Below are 17,056 nucleotides of genomic sequence, written 5' to 3'. Positions count from 1 at the left end.
TTTGTTTTGCCGATGTGATCAAACCCAGAGAAACAATCACCTGCGGAATAGATTAGAACAGGGTAGTGCGACTCCCCCCCGATGCTGATACTACAGATGTCGATCTATCCATCTAGACACCAGTATCTTTCATCACCGAATCATATAAGCAATGGTGGCGAGAGTGGAGGGAACAACTATTTGCAACATCTGCTCACACATATCGGCACATGATCGACCCTGAATACGCCATCCCTGATGACATAGTAAGTTTCTTTTAACTCCCTTCTGCTTTTTCCTTTCATATATCGGTAACTAATTTTCTCATGACAGGTTAACAACCCAGCACCATCTATGAGCAAAAGTGGAAAACCCTTCGATCTTTGGCCTGTCTCCCCGATATCACTGATCGGCTATAACGCCCCCACCTTAGCTGCTTTGACTCACCAGAAGACCCATGCCAAGACCATCACCTCCAAGTCCAAATTGGCTACAGCTAGGGCCACTCCATTGGCTGCTGCTACAACCCTGGTCAAGGCATTTAAGGTAACAACCCTGTTTATTTCTACTCATGCCGATCACAAACTGTATTAACATTAATCATCAGGGTGTAAGAGCCACTGCTGGATCATCATCGGCAATTCCTCCGATATCAAGCACCACTTCTTCTGACAAACCTTCAGAGGTATCCCTTTGATTTCACATTTTATCTGTTAAACATCATACCTTACACTTGTTTTGCAGCAACAAATGGGTACATCGGCAAGCGTACCAGATGTCCAAGCTTCACAACCAACAAGTACCGATGCCCCCTAGCCAACCATTGCTGATGCCTAAGCAAAGCGCAAAGCCTTAACAGATGCCGAGGCACAGCCAAAACGACAGAAGTCCATGCCGATCCCCACATCTGCCCCAATGTCTGCAATTCGCCCAGAATCAGTCGATGCAACTGAGCAAGCAGTTAATCCTCCTATACAGGACATACCATCGGTCATCATACCCCAAGAGCCAACCACCGACAAGGTCACAGAGGATATCCCATCGGCAAGCTCAGCCGATCCTCCACACGGCATACTCCAGGCTGCTTCCTCCAGTCAAGTATAGAAAATTGCCTTGAAACAGGTAAGCCGATTGACCTAGTCGATTTATAATATTCATACTTATCCTTAACTGACCTCTTTTTCTTTTCCTCAGGAACAAGACTCCCCAAACAGCCTATTATCCTTTGCCATTGACGTTTCTGACGATGATGGAGAGGAAACAAGTTCTTCCCTTGCATTGGGAACAATATCGGCAGAAACTAAGTCCAAGTTGGAAGCTCTCCTGAACTTGTTACAGTAGGATACCGCCCAACTGGTAGATGACTCGGACCCCGCAAAGGCAATTTTCAAAATAATTCGTGGCCAGGTCCCTACCGATGTTGAAGAAGTACTCTTCCCAGCAGTCCATTTAGAAAGCCACCAACTGCAATATCAACGGGCTGCTCAATGCATTGCCGATAGAGCAGCTCAGGCTCAACTCAAAGAAGAGATGCTACAACTGAAACAAATTGCCGATGAGAAGCACAAGGGCATCGACAACTTGCAGACTTCGGACGCTGAACTTAAGCAGAAAATCTTAGATTTATCGGCAAAGAAGATGGCTCTATTGGCTGAATTGAAAGAAGTCGAGGCAGCCTTAACTCATGCTCAACAAGAAGAAAGCCAGCTACCCAATGCCATCAAGGCCCTTCAGCAAGAAAGAGACACCCAGGCTCGCAAAGCCTTGGCCATGAAGAAAAAACTCAAGCCTGTGGAGGGTGTTGCCGATGAAGACATCAAAGAAATGAAGGAAGCCGACTAGATTCGCCTGCATGCGATATTGGCTATCCAATCCTTGTTAAACTCGTAAATCTTGTCTATTGCATCGGCACTTTACGAGACACTGACATCCTTGTATAATTCTAGCCGATAAGACTGTTATCGGCACTTATACTTTTATGCATTCATCCAGATACTAGGGTAATATTTCTTTAAATATTTTCCATTTAATGCTCTGGGAAACATGACCCCTTCGAGGGTTTCTAGAATATATGCGTTACCAGGAATAGACTGATTTATCCGATATGGACCTTCCTAATTAGGAGACCACTTTCCAAACTTTGAACTTTTAGTCCCAATTGGTAAAATCAATTTCCAGACCAGATCTCCATCGGCAAACTCCTTTACCTTCACCTTCTTGTCATACCATCTGGCTACTCTTTTCTTATATTTCTTCGATGCTAACTAAAGCCCTTAACCGATGACCCGCCACATCTTCCAACTCATCCTTCATAAGAGTATCATAATCATCGGCTGTCAGCTGATTTTGAGAACGTATTCGCCTAGAGCCAATTTTAATTTCCCAAGGTAATACTGCGTCGTGTCCATATACTAACTGATAAGGCGTTACTTTGGTTGCACCATGACATGACATCCGATATGACCACAAGGCTTCATTTAATACTGTATGCCACCTCTTAGGATTTTCTTTAATTTTGCGCTTAATGAGTTTGATGATCCCTTTGTTAGAAGCCTCAGCCTGACCATTAGCTTGAGCATAATATGGAGAAGAATTTAAAACTTTAATTCCCATACCTACAGCAAACTCATCAAATTCTCCCGATGTAAACATAGTACCCTGATCGGTAGTAATAGTTTGAGGAATACCAAATCGGTAAACAATATGCTCCTTCATAAAATCGATCATATTAGCCGACGTCACCTTTTTTAAAGGAATTGCCTCAACCCATTTTGTGAAATAATCGGTAGCAACCAGAATAAATTTATGTCCTTTGCTCGATGGCGGATAAATCTGACCGATGAGATCAATAGCCCATCCCCGGAACGGCCAAGGTTTAATTATAGGGTTCATAGCCGATGTAGGCGCTCTTTGAATATTACCAAACTTTTGACACCCCTGACATCCTTTAAAATACTTAAAACAATCTTCAAGAATAGTCGGCCAATAATATCCATTCCTTCTGATCATCCACTTCATCTTGAAAGCCGATTGATGTGCTCGACACACTCCTTTATGAATTTCACCCATCAAGCTTTTTGATTCATCACTGCTAACACATCTGAGTAAAACTCTATCTATAGTTTGATAATATAATTCATCATCGAGGAGCACATACTTGGTAGCTTGAAACCTTATACGTCTTTCAACCTTTTTATATGGATCCTTTAAATAACCGACAATCTCCTTTCTCCAGTCATCGATATCGACCGCCGATGTTAGCACTTCCTGAATAGGCTGATACCCTAAAGCATGCTGAGCTAGTTGATTAGCCTCTTTATTATGCAGTCGAGAAATATGTTCAAGACAAAAATCTCTAAACCCTTTCAACAATTGCAAACATCTTTCATAATACGAAATTAAAACTTCACTTCGGTATTCATAGATCCTAGCCAATTGATTTAGAACTAGCATAGAATCACCAAAGATTTCAACAGCATTGGCACGTATCTCCTTCAGCAATTCTAACCCTTTTATCAAGGCTTGGTATTCAGCCTGATTGTTTGTCGACGTAGCAACAATTGGCAATGAAAACTCATACTTCCTTCCTTGAGGTGAAATCAACACAATGCCGATACCTACTCCTTCACCACATGTGGACCCATCGAAGAAAAGTGTCCAAGGAGCAACCTCCAGAGAGTCCACTGTATTATAATGCTGAGTGACAAAATCAGCCATAACCTGCCCCTTAACTGCCTTAGTCGATTCGTAACGTAGTTCAAATTCTGATAATGCTAAAATCCACTTGCCGATTCTACCACTTAATATCGGTATCGACAACATATACTTGACTACGTCGTCTTTTCATATGAGCGTACATTCGGTAGATAACAAATAATGTCTTATTGACACAAGAAAAGTATAAACACAGACATAATTTTTCGATGGCCGAATACCTTGTCTCAGCATCCACTAATCTTCTACTTAAATAATAAATAACACGTTCTTTCCCTTCAAATTCTTGAATAAGAGCTGAACCGATAACGGTATCATCAGTTGACAAATACAACCTGAAAGGTTTCCCGTGTTGAGGTGAAACTAGCACTGGAGGATTTGTTAAATATTTCTTAATTTCATCCAGGGCTAACTGCTGCTCAGCTCCCCATACAAATTCCCGATCGGCCTTCAATTTAAGTAATGGACTGAAAGCCTTGATCCTTCCTGACAGATTAGATATGAATCTTCTAATGAAATTAATCTTACCAATCAAAGATTGTAATTCAGTTTTATTGGCAGGAGCAACCACCTTGTTAATTGCATCAATAGACTTCCTACTGATTTCAATGCCCCGCTGATGCACCATAAAACCCAAAAATTGACCTGCCGATACACCAAATGCACATTTATTAGGATTCATCTTCAATCCATGCTTCCTTGTGCACTCCAATATCTTTCATAAATCGGCTAGATGTTTTGTGATATCTCCAGACTTAATCACTATGTTATCAATGTAGATCTCCACTAATGTGCCGATGTATTCATGAAAAATAAAGTTCATAGCTCTTTGATAAGTAGCGCCGGTATTTTTCAAACCAAACGTCATGACTACCCATTCAAACAACCCTACATGACCTGGACATCTGAAAGTAGTCTTGGGAATATCTTCTTTAGCCATGAATATTTGATTGTAACCTGCATTACCATCCATGAAGCTGATAATTTGATGTCCGGCTACAGCATCAATCAACAAATCAGCAATCGGCATTGGATAGCCATCCATCGGTGTGGCTTTGTTAAGATTCCTGAAATCAATACAAACACGAAGTTTTCCATTTTTCTTATAAACAGGAACCACATTAGAGATCCACTCTGCATATCGACACTGCCAAATAAACTTTGCCTCAATTAATTTAGTTATTTCGGCCTTAATGTCAGGAAGTATATTAGGGTTACATCAGCGCGCTGGCTGCTGATGTGGCCGAAATCTAGATTTGATAGGTAACCAATGTTCAACTATCGATCGGTCTAAGCCAGGCATCTCAGTATAATCCCAAGCAAAACAATCTTTATACTCTCTTAACAAATCAGTCATTTGCTGCTTACACTTGGAATCTAACTTAGCACTAATAAAAGTAGGTCTTGGCCTATCGCCATCACCAATATCTACTTCTACTAAATCATCTGCCGATGTGAACCCTTGACCTAATTTTCCATCATTGGCAAACCTATCCATTAAAACTCTTCTTCAAAACCGACTGTTTGGATCGGTGGAATTTCATAATCAGTAACTCTAAGGAACTCTTTTTCCCAAACTTCTCCTGATATGCATTTAGTTCGCTCATAAGTATCTGATTCTGTCAATGCGATGATATAAGAAGAATCACCAGGAACAACCTCAATCTTATCCCCAATCCACTATACGAGGCATTGATGCATTGTAGAAGGAACACAACAATTAGCATGAATCCAATCCCTCCCTAGAAGCAGATTATATGCACCCTTGCCATTAATAACAAAGAACGCCATCGGCAAGGTTTTGCTGCCGATGGACAATTCAACGCATACTGCCCCTTTAGTCGGTGACACATTGCCTTCAAAATCCTTCAACATCACATAAGGCATAATATTAATCGCAGCCCCTCCGTCGATAAGTATCTTAGATACAGGCTGCCCATCAACTCTGCCTTTCACAAACAAAGCTTTAAGATGCTGTCTCTCATCATCAGTAGGTTTCTCAAAAATAGCCATCATTGGATCTAGCATCAACTGAGCTACTTGATCAGAGAGAACAACTTCGTTCTCATTATCAGATAGTGCCAAAAACTCCATCGGCAACATGAATACCATATTAATATCTGTCGATGGACCCTTATTTTTGTGTTTTACCTGCCACTACTGATGATCGGACCTCTCATTGGAGGAATTTTCCTTTCGATATAAATCCTCCTAATGCTCATGTTGCATCCTTCTTTTCTGTGTCTTTGTCAGACCCTCTGGGCACCATCGAGGAAACTTGGTTTTCCAAACCGGCTGATAACAGGTCCCAGTTGATTCTACATGGCATATATTAGGGTCCCTGTAGAATATTTCTTCATCGGAAACTCTTGCGTTTGCCATTTCCTTAAGCTCCTCTTGATTCCTTGGAAAATATCCAGCGCGTTTACCAAGCCTTTCATGTACACTAAGTCTGCCCCCAGCCGATCATGCACTAACGCTCTGCCTCTGATCGGCTCATTGATAAATAAACCCTGATTGCCAGGTTGAAACCTCCTTTCTGACCGATTGACCCCATAATAACCATTGCACTCAGGGCAATTTTCAACAGTTGGCAATTTAATACCTTCTTCCCAACAATGGATGAAAAACGGGCTCCTCCAATGATTTTTATGCCGATACCATTCTTCCCGACGTCTCTCTTCTTGCTGTTGTCGATATCAGTCCTTACGTTGACGCCAATCCTCCTGCTGCCTTCGATGGGTAATCACAATGCTAGGTCGAGGAGGGTTTTTGGAACTACTACTTTCTCCCAGCAAACCCTTACTTTTTGCATCATTGGTAGTTATCTGATGTTGGGGATCTACTGATGCGTTTTTCTCAGCAGTTTCTGACGTCAATACCTTGGTCTTCCCTTTGGCCTCCAACATATTTGCTGGAAAAGGGTGTTGATCAATTTTCATCGGCTTCTGGGCCTTGGAAGTACCAAACTTAATTCTCCCAGATTCAATAGCCGATTGTAACTGTTGCCTGAACACCTTGCACTCATTTGTACTGTGTGAAGTTGCATTGTGCCATTTGCAGTACAAGATCTTCTTCAACTCTTCTACCGATGGGATCACATGATTAGGTGACAGCTTAATCTGGCCCTCTGAAGCAGAAGATCAAATATCTTGTCAGCCTTGGTGATATCAAAGGTAAACTTTTTTGGTTCTTTCTGACCAAAGGGACAAGATATCGGCTTTTTATTCTTAACCCACTCAGCTAAGCCGATAACTGGTTCTTCATTAGAATTAGAATCTCCTATTTCTTCAACAAATGATACTTTTTTACTCCAATTCTTTTTAGGCTAAAAAACCCTAGTATCTTGATCAGAGATCCTTTGCACAAGATGAATGAGGCTTTCAAACTCCTAAGAAGCATATCTGTCTTTAAGATGTGGCAATAACCCTTGGAAAGCCAGATCAGCAAGCTGCCGATCATCCAGCACTAGACTGTAGCACTTATTTTTTACATCTCGTAGCCTTTGCACAAAGCTTTCCACCAATTCATCATTACGCTGTCTCAATTTTACTAAATCAGTAAGCTTCTTTTCATGGATTCCAGTAAAGAAATACTTATGAAATTGTTTTTCTAGATTAACCCAAGTAATAATAGAATTTGGTGGTAATGAAATGAACCATGTAAATGCCGATCCAGACAAAGATGATGAAAATAATCGAACTCTTAATTCATCTCTGCTAGCTGCCTCTTCACATTGAATAATGAAGCGATTGACGTATTCCATTATTGATGTATCATCTTGCCCAGAGAATTTAGTGAAATCTGGTACCTTGTACCGATTTGGGAGAGGAATTAAATCATATGCAGGAGGGTATGGAGTCCGATAAGAATAAGTATTGACCTTGGGTTTTATTCTAAACTGATCCTTCATAATCTCTGCTATCTTATCGGTCCGAAAAGCATCAGCCTCCTGCTGACGGACTAACTAAATTTCTACAAGAGGTGCCTGCTGATATCCCTCCACATATCTTTATGGCCTACGATCTCTAGCAATTGGCATATTTGCCGTTACTTGTGGTCCATTAACCTGTTAGAAAGGATTCATCGGCTGAGCTGCCGATGCTTGATTCTAGAAACCAGCTTGCACATGACCTTGTTGAATCCCTACAACCTACTGATTTTGCTGAACTGTATGTTGAACAGGTAACTGTCCTGACCAACCATTATTAGAACTTATCGGCACAAAACTTACCGATGGCTGGTAATTTGCTGACATTGCTGGATAATTATAACCAGCTTGAGGTATGAGCTGAACCCCAATTTGACTCATAATAGGGGCTTTCTGCTGCATCGGTAGTAAGCTTACCGATGGACTTGAACTGGATGTTTGAACCAAAGACATCTGGAAACCTCCTGGAGTTGGTTGCACAGTAGTTGCTGTGGCATATTGAGGCACTTGAGCCATCAGCGAAATAGCCGATGGTATAGGAGCTTTTCCTACTGCATCAAATACTTGAGGTAACCCCGGATTGAAAGCAGATGACTCCGGAGGCATACCATATCCCCACCAATTAGCAGGAATCTGACTATTCTGAGACATAGGGCCTGACATAGCTGATGCCGCTAGATCTGTATTAAGCTGAACTCGTCCTCCTGGTAGTATCGGATCTGATCGTATCGGTGTAGATTGAATATTAGGTAAGCCTACCGACACTGGAGGAGAAGTAACTTCTGCACCCACAACGGCCGAGGGAGCCGATGGAGTATTGACAGATGCCGGCTCTGGTTGGTGATAGGCAGGCCCAACGTAATGCGGTGACGCTTGTCCTTCTTTGAGAGTTCGAACCATAGCATTATGAATAGTATTGGACAGTACATTGGAATGATTAATCAAAGCATGATTTACTGCAGAATTAACTATCTCTTGAAGTTTACCAGGATTGGAGTCAAAGGTAACCTACCGAGGCAACGGCAAATCTTGCTTCTGGATGACTTGTCCACTCTTGTTCAGGCTAAATGATTTCAGACAAAGCTGCCTATATTCTTCTACAGCCTTTTCCATAGCCTGCCTCTGCTCTTCCTTAAGATCTTCTTCTGATACCGCGATAATGTTCCCCGAATCGATCTCGGAATTGAACATATTGATCGGATTGATTAGTCCCACCGGGCGTGCCAAAAGATGTGTTGATGCAAAAGTGGATCTACAAACATAAAGGGCTAATACCCGAATCGATATCCAAAGCGTGCCAGTCGATTTGACCTGTTAATCGACAAGGATGAAGATACGAGCACTTTGGTCCTGACAACAGCGATACGCCCGGAAGTCACGGCCAAGAGGTACTCACATGGAACTCGAGAATCGCCAAAGGTCGCACTGAAACTATGCGACTCGCCAAATCAATGAGAACTCATAAAAAAGGAAAAAATATGCAAATTGACGAAGTCGCCGAAAAGTAAGTAGATGCAAATAGTAGTAAAAATTGGTTTTGATATTGATTGATATCTCTATTACATTGCCCCTCAATCTATATTTATACCCTGATCTAAAGAGACATAACCAAACACAACTAGGACACCAAGACCATATCTAAGGAAACACATGACTCTTACATGAATCATACTCTAACAAATATAGAAAAGGAAATCAACTCCTATCTATTTCCCTGTCCACCTTGATTACGATGGAAATCTCACCGACCTCCTCTCCATCGGCATACTTCCTGTTCCATCGGCAGTAGTCTTCAAGCCTTCCTTCATCGGCATCAACAATAACATTTCCAACCTTATCGGCAACGCCCGAGTCTAAATCAACCTCTCCATCAATCACCACCATTCATCGGCAACCATCTTTACAAGTTAATTTTCATCGGCTGTCAGTGTATACAGTAACTTTCCTCCTGCCGATTAGCCCACTCTGATCATTTTGACATGTGCAAAAAACGGTGTCAACACTTTCTTCGAGGAGAAACCATGGATCGTATCCATCTGAGGCTCAAACGTGGATCGGGACACCCACGGCGCTCATGCACCTAGGTATTGACCGCTAGTGGGCCCATCCCTTTCCACCCTCACTATAAAAGTGCCTGAAGCAGTTGTCAAACCCGTCGGTGGGCCAACCTTCAAACTCTTGGGCTTAGACTGGCTATAGGAGCGTTTTCAACTCCGTATCCCTCTTATCTGTGACGGGTCGTGGCCTGTTCGAGGAGGCAAAATGTTCGACGAGTTTTTTGAGGGGGTGGCCATAGGTTGTGTGCGCATGCCCCATGGCGAGATGTGGTGACAGGTCATGGCAGGCGTGGAGATCTAGGTGGGCGGTTGGTTTTCTTGCACCCGTCGCCCCTATAAAACCAAAGGGTTAGCACTCTGTATTTTTTACGCACATCTGCATCCTTACCTCCATAGCCACACCACCGCTGCCAATTGCTTAGGTTTCCTGTCTCCGCATCCCCACCGTCATTGAGCTCGCATCCATCTGCCCCCACCTCCAATGGATCCATGGTACCGTTTCGACATCACTTCTAGTGCATGGAGGGCCTCATCTATCGTAGTCTTCTCTATGTGCGGACATCAGCCGAGGAGTGGTTGCTGCCCGACAATGAGGATCTATCATAGCTGCCCGATGACTATGTGGTGTCGTTCGCCCACTTCCATGAGCGTGGGCTCATGACCTCCGCCCATAAATTCCTCCAAGGGCTGCTGCACTTCTACAAGATCGAGCTACATCATATTAATCCCAACGGGATCCAACACATGGCGGCGTTCATCGCGCTGTGCGAAAGATTCCTAGGGATTAGCCCCCACTTTGACTTGTGGAGGTATTTCTTTGCCGTCAACCTCTAGAAGAAAAGGGAGAAGGGCGGCAGGCAGAAGCTGCACATGCCAATGGGGTGCACCGACATCCAACTTTGAAACAATCGAGTCGGTGAGTATCTGTCCATGCGACTCTCAACATTGAATAATGGGTGGCACTCGTAGTGGTTCTACCACAAGAATGATGCCGATGCCCCTTTGTCGGAGTTCACTGGGTGTTTGATCGAAGAGGCTCTGGAGTAGTGGAGGAAGTGGAGCATCCTAGAGAAGGATAAGAAGAAGATTTGAGACCACATCGCTGCCATCCACATCCTAAAGGAGAATAGCCTGAAGGGGTTGGGTGTCATCAGGGCTTACCACGTAAGGAGGGTGGCACTGTTGATGACGTGCGTGCTCCTGCTATATGCGATGGTGCCCGAGGCATTGTTCGACGGAACGGTGCTCATCGAGGGAGTGCTCCTTAACTCTGAAATTACATAACGCATCAAGGAGGTGATGGAGCCTTTATGGGACAACATGGGTGCTGCCCTCGACTTCATCTACCTAGTGCCGGGGCATCCTCTAATGCTGCCAAAGCCAGGCTACGTTGTTTTCGTAAGTTTCCCTTTCTTTTGCCTTCTCTTCAATTGATTTCCTGACCCTGTGAGACTAACTTTGAGAGAGGTGGGACCAGCCGAGGGACCTCATCTTCATGGATCACCCGATGCCGCTGTCGAGGGATTCATCCGTGAGGACAATGAATCGCGCCAAGGGCAAGTGGCTAAGGAAGGAGAAGGTGGACAAGAAGAGGAAGAAGTAGCAAAAGCTGTAGGTGCAGGAACGAGGGGAGGACACCGATGATGATGATGGTGATGATGACAAGGTGATGGAAGAAGAAGAATCGGTAGCCGATAATATCGAGTGGGACAACTTGGAGAATAAAGATGTGCTGTTAGGCGTCGATTCGTCCTTGCAGGTGTTAGGACCCTTACTGTTCCATGGAGGGGATAGCACATTAGGGGAGCTAGTGGAGGCAGGACGTACCGTTGGCCTCCCCTAGGAGCCAATAGAGTGGGTGGCTCTACCGTCGCGCCTGAGGTGCCAGCAGAGCCAGGTGGCTCCACCGTTGTGCCCCAAGAGCCAAGGAGAGCAGGGTGTTCTGCCAGTGTGCCCTAGGAGCTGCCAGGGGCAAGCCCCTTTGTCTAGGAGTAGGGGGTGGGCTCAAAATGGCCTCGTTCCAATGAGGCGGAGCAAACATCGGGGGGTTCATCCCCAAATGCATCTGCCGCCCAACAGCGCTGAGGTGAGCTATCAATTCCTCTATTTTTTCTGTTTTTATCAAATTTCAATGTGACTTATGTTTTTCGTCCCTTGCAGTGTTGGAGCCAGCAAAATCCTTTGGCGCTGGCGCCGAAGAAGAGCATCACCCTCCAATCAAGGTGGCAGCCATTGGCTGGTGTCGCGCCCATTTTAGGCAGGAGCGGTGCTAGTGTGACCGCGTCGCCAGATGGTTAGGCACCGCCCATGGTGGTGCTTATACCCTTGGTGGGACGGGTGGACGCAGGCATCCAAGGGGTGCCTTCGGAGGTTGCAGAGCATCCAGTGACGGCCGTGATACTGCTGCCGATGGTGGGACGGATGAGGCTGCCAACTACGCTCGTGGCGTCGACTGTGGCAAGCACGACGTAGCCAGTCGTGACCCCGCCGACGTAGGTGGAGGTGGCAGCGGTCATGATAGATGGGTCACAGCAGGGCACAACCACAATGTGCTTAAGGCATCGACACGATCCATGCCATCGGTGGGCCAAGTGATGGCACCTGGCGTGGTGCTAGGAGAGAGGTTCGCATCTGCACCGTTGACCCCTTCTGTCGTCGGAGGGGGCGTCCCAGTGGGGAAGTCATGGCGAGAAGGGTCGGTGGCGCTTGGGGCTGGCGGGGAGTCGTCCCTGACCCTGACATCGGTGGGCAGTGGCTCACCCATGCAGGGCAAGCCCTTGCTCTAGTGGATGGATCCATAGGATCCAGTGTCGATGTTTTTACTCTTGACGATGCCGTAGACAGCATGGAGTGGAAGAGCCTCGATGTAGGGATCATGTCCATGCTTGAGGCCCTGGACCATGCCACGGGTGTATTGCGTGACGTTGTTGTTCCCTTTGGCTGGGTATTGCTTGATCCTACTTTTTGCTCTTTTCTTCCTCTATATACTTTTTGTAGCCTAACCATCATCTTTGTGCAGTCCCTTATAGCTCGCAGCCACCGAAAATCTCAGTTCCTTCGTCAATAGAAGGAAGCCTAGGACCACCTCATTGAGGAGGCATGGCTATATGGGGAGGTGATAGCTTAGCTCGCCGCCACCCAGCAGAGGGTGGTCGAGCTAACTTCCCTTGCCAAGAAGGTGGCCTATCTTTGGTCACGGGTGGACAAGGCCTGACGGGATGCTAACAAGGCCGAGAAGGCATTCGAGACCCTGTCGGTGAGGTTGCAGAAGGATGATGAAGAAGCCGCTAGGGTTAGGAAGGAGCGGGATGAGTTGCTCTAGAAGGATGGCGAAACCTACCAGTGGATCCTTGACCTTCTGAGCGAGATTGAAAAAGAAAGGGATCTGAGGCTGGGGGCCGAGGAGAAGCTCGTGGCCCTAGAGAAAAGGGTGAGCCTGGATGCCATGGCGTTCTCTCGGTTGCGCAAGGAGCGGGATGAGCTGATCCAAACCATGGAGAGGCTCTGCTCGGAACGTGGCATGGCTCACCAGGAGCATGACCAGGCTTTCCAAGAGCGTGACTAGGCCTACCAAGAGCACAACGATGCATAGTAGAAAGTCAACTCCCTCTAGGCCAAGCTTGAAAGGGAGATGACCCAGAAGCTGGAGGTCGAGAGCATTTCTATGGGGCTGGCTGTGGATCTCACCGAGAAAAGGAGAAAACTTTAGGTAAAGAGTGACAACCTTAGTATCCTGAGCGCCGCCCTCAGAGTGGTTTGCGATGACCTTGAGGTGGTGTGGTTGGAGGAGACTAGCTTGCTCATGGCTCATGCCATCGAGATCATGGCCTAGGTGTGCTAGCTCGAGAGGAATGCCCTTTGTGTCAGGGTCAATCAGTTCTTCACGATTGCTCATCCTTATTATGAGGACAACATGAATCTGGAGGTGACGAGACGTGGCTACACGCCTAGTTATTAAGTCCATGAGTTGGAGGAGATGTAAATAGCGGTGGCTCCCCTTTCGTAGGACCTGGCGGACAGGATAGAAGGCATAGTTTTCCCCCAGAGGTGCTAGTTAGTTAAATAGGATAGGCGGTCATTCTTGTAATAAGCGAACAAGTTTTGACCCTCTTGCTTTGTTTAAACAAACTTGTTATTTTGTTTGAACAAATTTGTTCTTTCTTCCTTTTTGTGTGTAAAAAAAGGGTTAATGCGTTCCAACCCTTCCTGCTGTTAAGTCCATAGAGCTTGAGGTGTGGACGAGAAACTCTGATTATGCTGGTAAGCAAGAGGGCTATAGCCACTAGGGTGTAGGTTTCTTGTAGCCCGACCAGCCTTACTCAGTCGTTCATTTCCGCAAACCTTGCCTCTAGGTTTTTATCGTGAAGAAGGTGTCAGGCATGGTGACTGTTTCAGAAAGGGTATATATACCCTTATCAGCCCCCGAGTGAGGCCCAAGCCCTTGCCATTGCTAGAGTCGGGTTTCACTAAAGATCGAGAGAGATGATAGTGAAACTAGTAGGAGAAAGCATCTCTTGTTTTAGAAACATTATCCTTAGTTTTTCGCACGTATCCCCTCCCTAGGATCTGAGCCATCATTCTTGTGACTGTGCATTCGGTCTCCTTGCGAGTCCAACTTTCCTTGAGCTCCCGCCTATAGCGGTGCGTGATCGAGGGTCGGCTCATCTTTGCGATCATTACCCCATCTGTGGTTTCCACAACCAGAGGAGTTGAGCTAACGTCACTTGCCTCGATGGCTTGAGTGACACGCTTGGTGAGCTCGCTAACGAACATGTCTGAGTGGAATCCGGGTCCATCATTTGTGATGGGGTCGGCATAGCCCTCATGTGGCATTCTATTGCTCCTTAACCCGCCTCCTGATAGATGCTTGAGTTGTTTTGGAGACCGACTCAGGTGGCCCATTGGCCTCCCCTTGATGGAGATTCTGTGGGCATGGCTCGAGGTTAGGATCGAATGAGAAGGTCGAGATGACCCTATTCGCTTTTGAGTAGGTCAGGCAAAGGCCGCTGGGGCTCATCTGCATTTTCTTCTCTAGCTTTGTTTGATGTGATGCGGCCTCGAGCCCTTCATGGGCTGGCCTTCGAACCTCAGTCGATCAGATTCCCAAGTTGGGGTTGGTCGGATCGAGCCCCATTGGGCTCGGTAGGGGTCGGGTGAGTTTTATGCGTCACCTCATCCGCGGTTTCCACAATTGGAGGGGTTGAGCTAACGACACTTACCTCAATGGCTCAAGTGTCATGATCAATGAGCTCGCTAACAAGCATGTCCAAGTGGAATCTAGGTCCATCGTTTGTGACAAGGTTAGCATGGCCCTCATGTGACATTCCACTGCTTCTTAATCCGCCTCTCGGCAAATGCCCAAGTTGTTCCAAAGACCGACTCAGGTAGCCCATTGGCCTCCCCTCAATAGAGATTTTATGGGCATGGCTTAAGGTTAGGATCGAATAAGAAGGTCAAGATGACCCTGTCCACTTTTGAGTGGGTCGAGCAAAGGCCGCTAGGGCTCATCTATGTTTTCTCTATTGGCTCTGTTTAATGCGAGGTGGCCTCGAGCCCTTCATGGGCTGGTCTTCGAACCTCGGTCGGTCACCGCTCATATCGAATGAGATGACAACTGCTTCATGACGCAACACAAAGCGTTGTGATGCAATAATTGCATATATGATGCTTGGATGTATGGGATGGATGTATGGATGAATGTATGAATGAATGTATGAAAGCATGCATGGGAATGGATGAATGAATGATCATGCACTAGAAATGTAGAATGGAGCTTGGTAAAGTTACCTCAATGGCTCGAGTGATGGGTTTGGGGAGCTCTTATCGGATATGTCTGAGTGGAATCTAGGTCCGTCGGTCATGACGGAGTCAGCATAACCCGCATGGGGCCTCCCACTGCTCCTTACCTATCTCTCGACAGCGGCTCGAGCCATCTGATCGACTTGGGTGACCTGCTAGCCTCTCCTCAACGGAGGTTCCATAGGTGTGTCCCTCTAAACCCTTCCTAGGAAGGTGGAGGCTAAAGCTCAAAGTGCGGGCAACTAACTCTAATCACGTTGGTGAGCAAAAATGTTGTAGCCACTAGGGCGTAGGTTTCTTAAGGTCCAACTAGTTTTACTCAGCATTTGTCTCCACAAACCTTGCCTCTAGTTTTCTAACATGAAATAGGGTCAAGCATAGAGAATGTCTACCAAATAGACATACTCTTACCGGACCCCCGAGTGAGGTCATTCCTAGGGTCGGGCGTCACTTAGAGATCGTGGAGTTGATAACAAAACCAATAGGAGAAGACATGCGTAAATTAAGGGTGACCCGTCTCTCGGCAGCGGCCTAGGCTGTCTGATCAACTTGGGTGACCCGCTGTCATAGGACTTACCTTGATGGCTCAAGTGATGAGTTTAGGGAGCTCTTACCGGATATGTTCAAGTGGAATCTGGGTTCATCATTCATGATGGGATCGACATAACCTGCATGGGGCATCCTACTACTCCTTGCCCATCTCTCGACAGTGGCACGAGTCGTCTGACCGACCTGGGTGACCTGCTGGCATAGGACTTTCCTACGAAGATAGAGGATGAGATCATCATCCCCAAAAATTTAGTTAGGCAGATAAGCTAGGCGCCGAACTCATAATAAGTGAACAAGCTCTTAAATTTTGTTATGGTCAAACAAATTTTTAGCCCTTCTCCCCTTTTTGTATAAAAAGGTTAATGCGTTCTGACCCTTTCCATCATTAAGGCTATAAAGCCCGAGGTGTGGGTGAATAAACTCTGATCACGCTGGTGAGTAAAAATGCCATAGCCGCTGGGGCGAAGGTTTCTTGTAGTCCGACCAGCTTCACTCAGTCGTTTGTTTCTGCAACCCTTGCTTCTAGGTCTTAACATGAGAGAGGGTCGAACATAGAGAATGTTTGCTAGGTGGATATACTCTTAGACCTATACCGACTCCTTCCGTAGTTAAGGCTAGAAAAGCTTAGGGTTTGGAAAAAACTCTGATCACGCTGGTGAGTAAAAACGTCGTAGTCGCTGGGGCGTAGGTTTCTTACAGTCCGACCAATTTTACTCAGCGTCTATTTCCACAACCCTTACTTCTAGGTCTTAACATGAGAAAGGGTCGGGCATAGAGAATGTCTACCAGATAGATATGCTCATATCAGCCCCTAAGTGAGGCCCGACCCCCTGTCGTTGCTGAGGTCAGGTGTCACTAAAGATCGGGGAGTTGGTAGCAAAACTGATAAGGATAAAAATGACATAGCTGTTCGATGTTCTAGGCATTGACAAAGACTTCACCGTCGATGGTCTTGAGCTTATAGGTGCCTGGTCAGAGCACCTCCGCAACGACGTACGGTCTCTCCCTTGGTAGAGAGAGCTTTGTG

Source organism: Miscanthus floridulus, chromosome 1, assembly GCF_019320115.1.
Source record: "Miscanthus floridulus cultivar M001 chromosome 1, ASM1932011v1, whole genome shotgun sequence".
In the NCBI taxonomy this organism is placed as follows: Eukaryota; Viridiplantae; Streptophyta; class Magnoliopsida; order Poales; family Poaceae; genus Miscanthus; species Miscanthus floridulus.
This window is presented reverse-complemented; position numbering follows the sequence as displayed.